Source organism: Hyaena hyaena, unplaced genomic scaffold (assembly GCF_003009895.1).
Source record: "Hyaena hyaena isolate Hyena2069 unplaced genomic scaffold, ASM300989v1 scaffold_209, whole genome shotgun sequence".
NCBI classification, from domain to species: Eukaryota; Metazoa; Chordata; class Mammalia; order Carnivora; family Hyaenidae; genus Hyaena; species Hyaena hyaena.
This window is the reverse complement of record NW_024080844.1, coordinates 1,874,103-1,887,359: the sequence shown is the minus strand read 5'-3', so window position 1 is coordinate 1,887,359 and position 13,257 is coordinate 1,874,103. Positions and strand designations below refer to the sequence as shown.

At 41.1% G+C, this 13,257-nt stretch overlaps 1 protein-coding gene across 2 annotated transcripts in view; it reads left to right on the top strand.

Moving 5' to 3' along the window:
- The first annotated feature begins 1,172 nt into the window (after window positions 1-1,172).
- Window positions 1,173-13,257, top strand: part of RABGAP1L (RAB GTPase activating protein 1 like) — a 746,017-nt gene continuing 733,932 nt past the window's right edge. Inside the window, exon 1 of one of the 2 annotated variants that reach the window (XM_039242373.1) lies at window positions 1,173-1,335. The gene's annotated coding sequence lies outside the window, so the exon portion shown is untranslated. The remainder of the gene's footprint in view (window positions 1,336-13,257) is intronic. The other variant, XM_039242374.1, reaches the window with a different exon arrangement.

The following is a 13,257-nucleotide window of genomic DNA, read 5'->3' as shown; positions in this document are numbered from 1 at the left end:
AGAGAGAGAGAGAGAGAGAGAGAGAGAGAGAGGGTCCCTTGGACAACTGTCATATGTCTCAGAGTAGTTTTTGGACCTAATTAGGGAAATGAATGCAGGGGAATTGAAGTGGAAGGGGGGGGGTGTATTTTAAGCTAAGGAATTCATTCTAGAGCTCAAATCTTTGGATATACACTGAAGGCTTGCTGCACTGTAGTCACTTATTCATTCAATTGCATTTATAGAGTACTTCTATGAGTCAGGCACTATGCTAGGCATTGTGGAAGATATAAAAATGAATGAAGCAGGTCCTCAAGGATTCTCTAGAGGGATAAAATATTGCACAGATTTACCTAGATAAGGTTGAATATGTTCGGTGCCACAAACCGATCGACACAAAGTGCTATGGACATTAGGAAAATTTACAGTTCGTTTCTGGCTGCCGGATCTAGGAAGGAGGATACCTACGCTTGCAGTATACAATACTTGTAGAGGAAAAAGAGTTGGTTTCTTTTCTTTCTACTATATCTACTCCCAAATTTACTACTCCAAAGAATAGAATGCGGGTACATGGCATACACGTACATAGCAGGTGCTCTCCCTCTTCCATCTCCCGAGCCCCACACAACGAACCAGGAAGGGAGTGCTTCGCAAGCACACGAGACACCTTGAGAAAGGCACAGAAGAGAAACTGGCGAGAAAAGTTATTCTTTAAGGTGACTTCCTTGAGGATTACTGGGCACGAGAGTGAAGATATACAAACCAAGTTCCTGAGCAGGAACGCACTCGCCCCAAACTTAGAATTATCTAAGAACTGGCGAAACGCTGGGCAGGGCCATCACCTACCCCGATCGGGGCTCGGGGACGCCCCTCAGCGACCTCGCGCCGGCTGGCCCCACAGGCGCGGTTACCTCTCCGGAGGGTTCCGACCCAAGGCGAGGGCCTCTCGCCCTTTTCCGGGTCCCTAGTCTCACAACCCGGGTTCTATCAGGTCTCCGCTCCCCTGCCCCCAGCCCCACCGCTGCCAGGCAAGGACGTGTACGCGCGTGCGCGCCGCCCCCGCGTGGGCAGAGAAGGCGCCTCCGCCCTCAGGAGCGCGCACGCCGCGCTGAGGGGCCCGGACGCGCGCGCTCCCGACCCGCCTCCTCCTCGGCCCGCCCCCTCCCTCGCCTCTTCCTGCCGGGCGGTCCTCCTCTCCCCTCCTCTCCACTCACTCCGCCTTGCTCCCTCCGCCCTCCCAGGGCTCTGGCGGCCGCGGAGTGAACGGGACGGGCCCGGCCGCAGAGCGCGGAGCGGCGGGTGGGACGTGGGCGCCTGGCAGAGTTGTTCCGGCCCTGCCCGCGGAGACGTGAGGAGGTGAGGCGAGGGCGGCCTCCTAGGGGCGGGTTGGAGGCAGCGCGGCCAGGAGCCGCGGGCCGGGCCGGGGGTGTCGGCGCCGGGGCTGAGCCGGGGGAGGGTCGATGTGGGGGCCGGGCCGAGGACGCGATGCGAGAGGACTGCGGGGAGGAGGGCACCGGGGCTCCGGGACTGTCGGTCGCTTCCTGGACCCCACAGCTCTGCCTGCTGGTCGCTCCTCCCGGCCCGGGCGGGCGGAGTCCGGGCGCCCCTCACCTGGGGGCGGGGTGGGGACTTGGGCGCTCGCCCCCAGCCGTGCCCTCCCCTGACAGTGCCCCCGCCTGCGCCGCTGCGCCTTGCCTGCTGCCTGGCTTGAGGTCCCCGCAGCCCCGCGTCCGGGGGGCGTGTGGTTGGGGTGTTTTCTTACCCACACAGGCTTCTGTTCGTGACCGCGTTCGCCCTCGCGCTCCCCCTGCCTCCGCCCGGCACTTTGCTCCGCTCTTGCTGTTGATGCTTGCTTGTGGTTTTGCAGTCAGGGAGGGGCTGCGTCCTGGGCAGATCTCTACCTGCAAGGAATGCCCCGCTTCAGAGTTGACCGCCGGACCACGAAAGTCCTCCGTCCAGGTGTGGGTGCTCAGCGTCCTGATAACTGAGTCGAAGTTTCTGAGACTGGTCTAGTACTTTGGTCGCCAGCGGTGCAGGGCTGGGCAGTGCGTCAGCATGTGGAAAGGGGCTACCAGCCAGCGGAAGGTGGCCGGGTGCTAGAGGACTGATCCCACAGGGGTTGTTTCTGACCCTGGGGCAGTGCGTCCAGGTGCTTGTGTACCTCTCGAGATTATCTAAGAAAATGTGCCAAAATGTAGGTGGTCACTTGTAGAGTTGAGGGTTTCCTGCAAGCGAGGAGAAAGCCAACCTCGTTATGCTAATTAGTGGTGAGGAGAACTTTTGCTTGCTCTAAGATTTCAGCGGTGACTGGAAACTGATTTCAAGGCCTGCATTTTTGGTACTGGAAAGTTTAGGGATTTTTAATACACTTAAATTTTCTTGCACTTGGTGGGAGTTAGGTGGTTGCTTGTTACAGTTCTGAAAACATGATTTCATGAAAACATTCTGACTTATAGTAGTGTGTATATATGGCTTCTACTGTACTTCCTGAGAATATCCAATACTATGATGTCAGAAAGTACAAAAATTAAGTTTGCCTGTGGTCAAATTGGAAGTGGATTTTTGTCCACGGAAAGTATTGGTCCACAAGCTGCTAGCACTGGAAAACTGGCCTATGATTCATTATCTCAAGAAAGAGCCCCATATGAAACTCACAATGAAATTGCAGAGAAGAAAGACCAGATGAATTTCATCCATTTGTATGATGCTCACTTGTTTGGTGAGTTGAGACTGTAGGTTAGACTGGTGTGTGTATTAAATCAGTTCAAAATGTGCTCTGATATTATGTATTAATAAATTGTCTTGGGAGAAATGAATGTAGTTGGGGAGTGCCTGGTATGAGAACGTGTTATATATCCTACATTGTATTCTAGAAAGCTGTAAACAAGATAGTAGATCCCAGTACTGTTGGGACATGCGAATAAACCACCCAGCATAAAAGGTGTGACAATACATTACATGTGTGAAGTTGTTGGTTTGGTTTTTTTTGGCCCGAGTTATTTGATAGGAACTTATATACAGTATTATGGTTTTGATACTCTGAGAGTTTTTGTTCCTTTGCTAATGTTTCATGATTCAGATAATTTTCTTCACTCTAGTAGTTATTATACTTTTCTTTGAATGACAGAGTTTCATAAGGCATATGAAACACAAGTTTTCATGTTTATCAGCTTACCAGTGTAAAATTTGTGACTCCTAAAAAGTTGTAATTAGGGGCGCCTGAGTGGCTCAGTTGGTTGAGCATCCCACTTCAGCTCCCGGTCATTATCTAACAGTTCGTAGGTTCGGGCCCGGTGTTGGGCCCTGTGCTGACAGCTTGCTTAGAGCCTGGAGCCTACTTCAGATTCTGTGTCTCTTTCTCTTTCTGCCCCTCCTCCGTTCATGCTCTGTCTCTCTCTGTCTCTCAGTAATAAATAAATGTAAAAAAAAAGAGTTGTAACTAAAATTTTTTCTTTGCTTTAATCCAGATTTCAACTCAGTTACTCTATTTGAACTCAGATGATACAGAATCAAAGCTGAAAGTCCTTTTATCGATTCTTAATGGAAGAGTTAAAGAAGGAACTCTGTTGTGCCAAGCAACAATATTATGAGTGGGAGACAGCCAAGCTTCCAGAGATTAACTTTGAAGACAGTAGTAGCTAAGTAGCAAAAATTTCTTGTGTTGAGGGTATAGAACTGGATCTGCATTCCCTCCTACCTTTGTCTTAAAGAGGTGTGGGAATGATTATGGCTAGAAAGATGGTGTTTAGGGAGTAAAGTAGATACTGTAGTCTATGGGATTCCCAGGCACAGAGCTTTTTTTTTTTTTTTTTTTTTTTTGCTATGTCTCACAAGTTTTAATGAGTTGCTGCGTGTATATAGCTCTTGTCTTGTATAAGTAGGTCAGCCCCTGGGTCTGAGGATGACCAGCAGCACAAAGCTGTTACAGCCTCTGGTACTGCAAAGGTAATAGCTCAGGAACTTCTTATGAAGATAGTTTTAGAGCATTTGCCATCACTAACAGTGGAGGCAGAGAAAGTACTGACTCGAACCTGAGGTATGATGAAAACATACTCACGTTTTAGAGGAGAGGCTTAATATTGTGAACATGGAAGACCTTGCTTGACTTGACTTGTGCCTTTTCAGAGTGGTGAATAGTTTTCACTTTGGTCAGTGATTGAGATTGGGTTTAAGTATGTGAACCTCAGTGGACCCCTAATAAGGAAGAGTTCATGGAATTTAGCAGAACTTGTATCTCAACATTCACCTTTTCATATTTCATTTACTTTCCATATTGCACTCATTCAACAGATAGGATGCCATATTTGAGTATAGTAGGTTTGTGCTCATACTGATTCCTTTTTGTCAAATGTTGGTACTTTTTGGTTTAATTTTTGGGGATTTTCCTTGGAAACTTCTAGGCATATAATTAGTTGATGTGGAGTTAGATTTGGGCTATGGTTATTTGAAATTCTGAGCCGTCTTGTTTTCTAAATAGCTTTAAAAATAGAAAACACAATTCTTTATAAACACTCATGAAAAATCTGGTTACAGATTGTGTTGTTGTGATAGACATAGAACAGCCAAAAATATATTCAGGAAACTTCCCCTCTCCTTACCCAGCTTAGTAAGCTTAAATAAGAAATAAAGGTTTTTTTTTTTTTCAATAAAAGCCTGATTTTCCCAGAATATCAAGTCTAACAACTGTTGCCTGTGCTGTTTTTTTTTCTTGCCTCCTTGCCTATTCTAATTCAACAAGTACGTGTCTGTGGTCCATGGCAAAAACTTAATTCTAGTAGGGAATTCTCAGAAATGGGAGGTCTTGTTAGGGGATGCAAGCTTGTGCTGGAGAATTTGGCTGGGAACCATCAGATATAGAAAACTATAGAAATAGGACTGTTTTTCTCTGTACCTAGGTTCTCAGTGGAGTGGGGGCATGGGCACAAATGTCACAATACTTGGATTTATTTTCTTTTCATATTATATATTCCTTTCCTTCCTTTCCTCCTCTCTCCCCTAACCCTTTGCTAAATGAGCCACTGCTACTAGTAGGATTGTGTTTTGTCCCTAAGGTGTATGGGGTTGAACTAAGACTGGGAACCTTGGCCCTTTGCTGATACTTGCTAACCCAAATTTCCACCCTTTTCTGTTGATATGAATAGGGGTCTTTGTAACTCTCATTTTTGAAGAGAAATAAATTTTGGTGGTAAAGAGATTACATATATAACCAAACTCAGAGTAACATTTATTGCATTGTGGAGGACACATGGAAGAGGCCAGGGTATTATTCAGCTGAACATTTATGAAACTTTTGATTGTGGCTTACAATAAGAAACACATTTTATACCTTAATTCAGGCCTCCCCCCATCCCATGTGCCTGTGTGCAAAGTTGAAAGAAAAATTTGACAAAACAGTACTTTTCAGGACCTTGTGGCTCATTGTACTGGCTTGTAGAAGCAGTGTGCCTTTTTCTTCCTACCTAGCTACAAGTTCAGTGACATGAGCTTGAGATTGGCCATGGTGTGAGAGTATGTAGTGTATAGTTCAGGGCTTTTTTCCCTCCCCTTTCGATAGCCAGTTGTTAAACATTTTCAACACACCATTGCCTGTAACACACTTTGATATTTTCTGTTACACTTCATTTTACTTTAAAAAATGCTGGGTTTAGACTCCCAAATTGATTTTATAGCCAGCTAATGAGAGATAACAGTCTGTTGTTAAAAACTGGTTTGGTCCACCCTCCCTTCACTTTGCAGATGAACATACCAAAATGTTGAAGTTCAAGGTCATATGGCTAGTTACTAGTAAAGCCTGTCTCCAGAATCCTAGTAATCTGGCGTTGTTTCTAGTGGACTTCTCTCCTAACCCAAGCCATTCATGTAGCTCAGTTGAGGTGTTTACTATGTGCAAGACATTGGTTAAGCAGTTTGAATAGAGTTGAGTAAGGCATGGACTCTGACCCTAAGGCCTTTATGTTTATGTAGGGATTAAATATGGAAACAAAGATACTATAAGGCAGAAAGTACTGTGTGGTAAAGAAATAAAGATAAGACACTCTAAGATTTTAGAGACAGGAGGGGGAGATTACTTTTAGTTGTAAGGATAAGGGAAGAGGTGACATTTTAACCATGCTTTGGAGAATAGGTAGGATTTGGACTTGTGGAAATAGGGCAAATAATATGTAAAGAAAAGTCTCTGTAAACCAGGGGCCAAGGGTGATCAAAGGCATAGAGGGAAAAGACTAAGAAGAAAGAACACTAGATGGTGAAGAGCCTTGAATGCCAGTTTTGCTTTCTGCTTTTCAGTTTATCTTTCCTTTTTGACTCCGGAAGCGTCTAGTAGTAGCACTTAAATAAGCTTTATATGCCTTGCTCTTGATTAGAATATGAACCAGAGAGCACTTGAGTATTTTTAGAGTAAAAGCTGAAGGGAAAAATTAGTGTTAAGGAAGCAACTTTGTGTTTACCAATCCTAAAACTGTTGGAAAGTAAGGGAAAATATTTTCTTTGTAAGATACTATTATTTTTTGTTTTGCCAGATAACATCAAATTGGCTGTAGTGGAAGAGGGAGCAGTTTTGAAAGTATTTTCAAAGTGCCTTCTAAAATGTGATTTCAAAATGAACGGATCTTAATTTTTGCAGGCAGATCTGGTTCAGGAAGAAAGGCAGTCTTTACAGATCCATGACTGGACTGACTAGCTTTTAGAATTTAGGGCACCGAGGCAGAGTATTATATTTATACCACAGCCAGATGTGAGGGATTGATAGTTTTTTTTTTTTTTTTTAATCAAAGAATTTCCTTGAATTTCAGCATTTATGCTATTTGACAGGCTGTGTGACTGAGAATGTTTTGAAGTCCTGGATGGAGCTTGCATAGGTCCACAGGTGAATTAGGTGGCTAGAAATGAAGATAAGTGACAGGAAGACGTGTCTGTTAATCAGATTGACTGGTGGTAGTTCTCAAGGTTTTTGGTCTGATGATTTCACACTTTACTGATTCTAATTAAAGTGATGCACAATTTGAAGAAACTTTAGTTCTTTTTGACCTCCCAGCTCTGTAAAGGTAAAAGCCCTTTTAGAGTGTTGCCCAGGTGACAGCAAATACACAATTAAAAGCGTGTGGAAAATTTTGGTAATCTTGGTGATGAAGTTGCTACAGTAAATAACTGCTTAGTTGGTAAAAGCTGGGCTACTTCTGGATGGTTGACAAAGAATTTTTTAGGATGAGCTTTTATTCTAAAATAAATATGAATTGTGTCTTTGCCATTCTGTTTTCCTCGTTTATTTAAGCTTCTGATATATGAAGTTTGTCCTGTCATTTCAGAAGGTTTCGGCAGTTTCATATGAACTGCTTCACAGGATAGCACACCCCAAATAGCATGATAAGAGTTCAGATGCAGCATGCCTCAGATACCTCACACCAGTTGAATGGAGTAGCTAATCATGTCGGCACAGGGTGGTAGTTTTTTTTTTTTTTTTTTTTTTTGAGATGTGTTAGGCTTCACAAATAGAGTTTATGTGATATTTGTGATATTGATGTCTTTAAGCTATGTGTTTTTTATAGATATTCACATATGCATAAATGTGTATTAAATATATATACAGACATGCACACCACCTACTAATTGTTGGCCTTTGTACAGTCTTCCTGGCAAATGCCTAAGAACAAGTGGTCAGACTCTTTGAAGGCTATCACGTGAAACAGTGACAAATATGACACTAATGCAAACCCAGAGGGACTTTTTGCATGCCAGATTTCCAGGAAAGGAACACATTTAAAAGGGCAAGTGTAGGATACATTCATGTATCAGTGAAGGATTTCTCAACTTTTCTTCTACCCCACGTATACACGCATATTCTGTCCTATTTTTCAATAGTATGCAAAATCGCGAGACTTCAAAATCAGACTTCCACTACAGTGGCCACAAAGAACAAACAGTATTTTTAGAAAAAAATACAGGCCTGTGGTTTTCATTTTTGCAGGTTTAAGGGATATATAATACTAGTTTTTGATAAACCATACAGAGTATTTATTCTGTACTTCAAGATGTATTCATCATTTTGAGTTCCTGTGCTAAGAGCATTGTATGAATGCAAATGATTAGTGGTTAATCGGGAATTTCCTTGAGTAGTTTCTCTGTGTAGTAAATTTATCCTGGTATGACATTTTAAATAGATATATTTTAGTGTAGTGAAAGTCAACCACTGAAGGGAGGCTGTACATATACTGGCAGACAAGATGGTTTCTTAGGTTTTTGTTTTTTTTCCTTAGGGTGTTTTATAGTAATTTTGTTATTTTAGTTTCGTAGGCCATCAGACCTCATTCATTTATTATTTCCACAAAGCTCTTCCCTCATGAACTGTATTCTTTCATGTTATTTAAAAATGTTTGTTTATCAGTGTGAAGATTCCTCAAAAAATTAGCAATAGAACTCCCCTATGACCCAGCAATAGCACTGCTAGGAATTTACCCAAGGGATACAAGAGTGCTGATGCATAGGGGCCCATGTACCCCAGTGTTCATAGCAGCACTCTCAACAATAGCCAAAACATGGAAAGAGCCTAAGTGTCCATCAACGGACGAATGGATCCAGAAGGTGTGGTTTATCTATACAATGGAATATACTACATGGCAATGAGAAAGAATGAAATCTGGCCATTTATAGCAACATGGATGGAACTCAAGGGTGTTATGCTGAGCGAAATAAGTCAGGCAGAGAAAGACAAATACCATATGATTGCATGTATAGGAGGATTAGGAGGAACTTAACAGAGGACCATGGGTGAGAAGAAGGGGAAAAATAGTGGAGGAGAGGGAGGGAGGCAAACCATGAGAGACTCTTGAATGCTGAGAACAAACTGAGGGCAGATGGGGGGGAGGGAAAGGGGGTGATGGGCATGGAGGAGGGCACTTGGGATGAGCACTGGGTGTTACATGGAAACCAATTGGACAGTAAACTATTAGAAAAATAAAATGTTTATTTATTCATTTTGAGAGAGAGAGAGAGAGAGAGCGCGCGCACAAGTGGGAGGGACCGAGAGAAGGAGAGAGAGAGAATCCCAAGCAGGCTCTGCGCTGTCAGCTCAGTGGGGCTTGAATTCACAAACTGTGAGATCACAATATGAGCCAAAGTTGGACGCTTAACGTACTGAGTCACACAGGCGCCCCTCTCTATTATTTAATTTTAAATCTTTGTCTCATATTTGCCTCACTGTTAAGGAGTGTATGTTTGGACTAATGTTTCGATTTGCCTTTGTCCTAGTCTTTGTATAAAGATGAATTACTGCCTATCAAGTTGGTAGTGAATTGTAATTCAGTTACTGGCTTGTTTTCTCTAACCATTTTTTCCCTCAATATTCTAGAATATTATTATTATTATTCAAATCCTAAGACTGTTTACCTATACTAGCAAACTATAACATTTTTATGCATGAGTTATGTAGCTTAGTGTTTCATGAATGAGTCTAAAAGTTTTTTTTTTAATTCTGAAATGCATTTTATATTGTCCACATTGTCAATAGCTTTGATAGATGAAACAGGTTTCTCCAGTTATAGTTGGTTTCACAAACAATAACATAGCAATCTCTACCATTCAAAGATACCAGATACAGTTTTGAAAAGGTAATTTAATAGGTTAGAGAAACCAGTTTGTTTAGCAATTAATGTGATACTTCCCATTTTGCATAACAAATTCATTGTTTGCATACTAATCATAGTGGAACTTTATTATATTCCACAGAGGAGAATTTACTTTTTAAAATAGAGGACTTTAGTGATTTTTGCATTTTGGAAAATTTCATTTGGAAGAGGATAATAATAGATTTTAAAAATTTTGGTTGAGTTGGGGTATGGATATGGGCAAAAATAGTCACTAAGCTGCAGATAGCTAAAATCATTTTTTGATTTTATGGAAGACAGGGTATGTAGAACACAGGATCTTAATTCTTGATATACTGCTACTGTGAAATTCAGAGAGGTAAGGTAATTTACCAAAAAATTACTTTATTGAGTAATAATAATGAATTAACATTGAATGTTTAATGGATTACTTATATAAGATACTGTGCATTATCTAGTTAATTTTGACAATAACTGTGGGGTAGGAGTTATTGTAGTATCATTGTGGATGAGGAAATGGTGAAGGTCAGTAACTTTCTTAAAGTCACCCTCTCACAAGTAGGTGATTGCTCCTAAATCTGCCTCATTGTGACTCTCAACTACTTCGATAGATGAATCTTTAAATTGGAGTGATGGTACTTATCTTGCCTATTTCATAGGGTGGCTATGAGAATAAAAATAAGGTTTATACAAGGGACACCTGTAAATGTGCCTGGTGTTTTCATCTTACTGGATAATTATTTAAAAATGTTTACTAATTTTGAGAGAGAGGGGTCAGAGAGAGAGAGAGAGAGCGCGAGCGAGTGAGAGCGAGCAGTGAGAGAATCCCAAGCAGGCTCTGCGCTGTCAGCATAGAGCCCATGCGGGGCTTGAACTCATGAACACATGAGAGAATGGCCTGAACTGAAATCAAGAGTCAGATGCTTAACTGACCAAGCCACCCAGGTGCCCCATTTACTGGATAATTTTGGAGAATCCAAAGAAATCTTGGAAATAGATAAACACCTATATTACTTTTTGATTACTAAAATGAGTTGCACCATAAAATAAGTTGAACAGATGAATAGTTGAAAGGCTGCTGTTTGCACAGTAGAAGATCTACTTTGTGTGGGTCCACAGGGTCAGTGAATGAAAGAAAAAATGTAGGAGTCTATTGAGTAACAAGTGGATTGGATGATCTTTAGCAAACTGATTTCTTACTGCAATGAGGAGAAGTATATTAAATAACATGAGGTAACTTCCAAGACCCTTCCTACATTAAGAATCTCTGAGTCCTGTAATGGGTGACTTTTATTCTTTTCTAACAACTTAAAGTAGCTAGCTACAGCTGAAATAACTTTTAGCTTGGATCATCAACAATCACCATTCTTTAATGTCAATTAAAATTTTTTTTTCCTTTCATGTTTATTCATTTTTGAGAGACAGAGAGACAGTGTGATCAGGGGAGGGGCAGAGAGAGAAGGAGACACAGAATTCGAAGCAGGCTTCAGGCTCTGAGCTGTCAGCATTGAGCTCAGTGTGGGGCTCGAGCTCATGAGTTGTGAGATCGTGACCTGAGCTGAAGTTGGATGCTCAACTGACTGAGCCATCCAGGCGCCCCTTTAATGTCAAATTTTTGACTTAGGTTGAGCAGAAGTATGTATTGCCTGGGAAAAATATAGTTATGTATATGTACTGCCGAAGCGAGCACGAAAAATATAGTTATGTATTTTTGTTTTTTTCCTCCAAGATAAAAAGATATTTTTCAGGGTGAGGTGGGTAAAAGAGTTTAGTATTATATTGTTACATGCTTGTATTTAATATTTTTTATATGACTTTCCCTTAAGTTTAGACTTCCTGAGTGTATATTTGGGAGAAGAAAGTTAATGTCATTATAGGTGTGAAAGGTCATTTTTATTATATGGAATGTTACGGCTTTATGGCCATAAATTCAGTTGCATTCTCCGACACTGTTTTATTCAACAAGCATTTATAAGGCTTAGTATGGGTTATAAGAGACTGTTTGTTAAGCTGACAGTCATTGGAGAAACAAAAACAGTGGAGTTTAGCAAATACGGGGCAGCATAGGCTGTGTCTTATGGGAAAACTTCAGAGGGTTATATAACCTGGCCTGGGATTGCAGGTAAATCTGCCTGAAATATCTGAGTTGGGCTGAAAGAAGGGATGAGAGACTTATTCATTCATTCATTCATTCATTCATTCATTTATTCTTTCTTTCATTTTTTTTATGAGATATCTTATTTTTTGTAAAGTTTATTTATTTAGTGAAGGAGACAGAGCACATGCAGGGGAGGAGCAGAGAGAGTGGGAGAGAGAGAATCCGAAGCAGTCTCTGTTCTGTCAATGTGGAGCCTAATGCAGGGCTTGAACTCACAAACCATGAGATCATGACCTGAGCCAAAACTAAGAGTCAGATGCTTAACTGACTGAGCCACCCAGGCGCCCCAGATGTCATTTTTATACATAATTCTTTATAAATAAAGCTTTTTATTTCTCACTGGTAACTTACTTTTATTTTAAATATGCTTGTGGTTTCTAAGGAAGCAGATTAGAAGAGGGAATAATTTAGAAGAGGTGAGATGTTATAAACATGCATACTGATAACAGGACAGTGAGATTGCTGACATGATAGCAGTGCAGAATAGGAAAAACTATATATAAAAAAAAATCTGAAAACTATAGATGTGCTCTGTCTCTCTCAAAAATAAACATTAAAAAAAAATTAAAAAAGAAGGGGGGGGCCGCCTGGGTGGCTCAGTCAGTTAAGCATTTGTCTTTGGCTCCGGTCATGATTTCACTGCTTGTGAGTTCAAGCCCTATGTCGGTCTCTGTGCTGACAGCTCAGAGCCTGCAGCTTGTTTCAGATTCTGTGTCTCCCTTGCTTGCACTCTATTTCTCTCCCTTTCTCTCTTTTAAAAATAAATAAACATTAAAAAAATTTAAAAACTATAGATAGTATAAGGAAAACAGGCCTCCATAACCTGATTACTTTAAGGTATCCATTGTATTTCTAATAGTATAGAGTAATAATGAAAATTTGTCAGTTCTTAGCAACTTATGATTATTTTAACATTTTCTTTTCTCTAGCTTACTTTATTGTAAGAATACAGTATACAATACATATAACATATCAAATGGGTTGTTTATATTATCAGAAAGGCTTCTAGTCAGCAATAGGCTATTTATTTTTTTTAACAACTGTTATTTAAAGTTGTCAATTGTTTCTTCTTTATTTTTAACAATAGGCTATTAATAGTTAAGTTATCTGTGAAATTTTGACTGCAAGGGGGTCACTGCCCTTAAAGCACTGTTCAAAGGTCATCTGTAGGGTGAAAACCAGAGGGTTGGGGCACCTGGGTGGCTCAGTTGGTGAAGCATCGGACTTAGGCTCAGGTCATGATCTCACAGTTTGTGGCTGCATTGGGCTCTGTGCTGACAGTGTGGAGCCTGTTTCGGATTCTGTATCTCCCCTCTCTCTCTCTGCCCCTTTCCTGCTTGCACTCTGTCTCAAAATAAATAAACATTAAAAAAAAAAAAAGGAAACCAGAGGGCAAACTCTTATTTCAGTTATCAAATTGCTTATCCAGAATGATTGATTTCCAAAGGGCTTTGTATAACCGTAGAGTTTTCTTCTTATATGTTATACACATAGACCTGCAAAGTTTACAACATAGTAGAC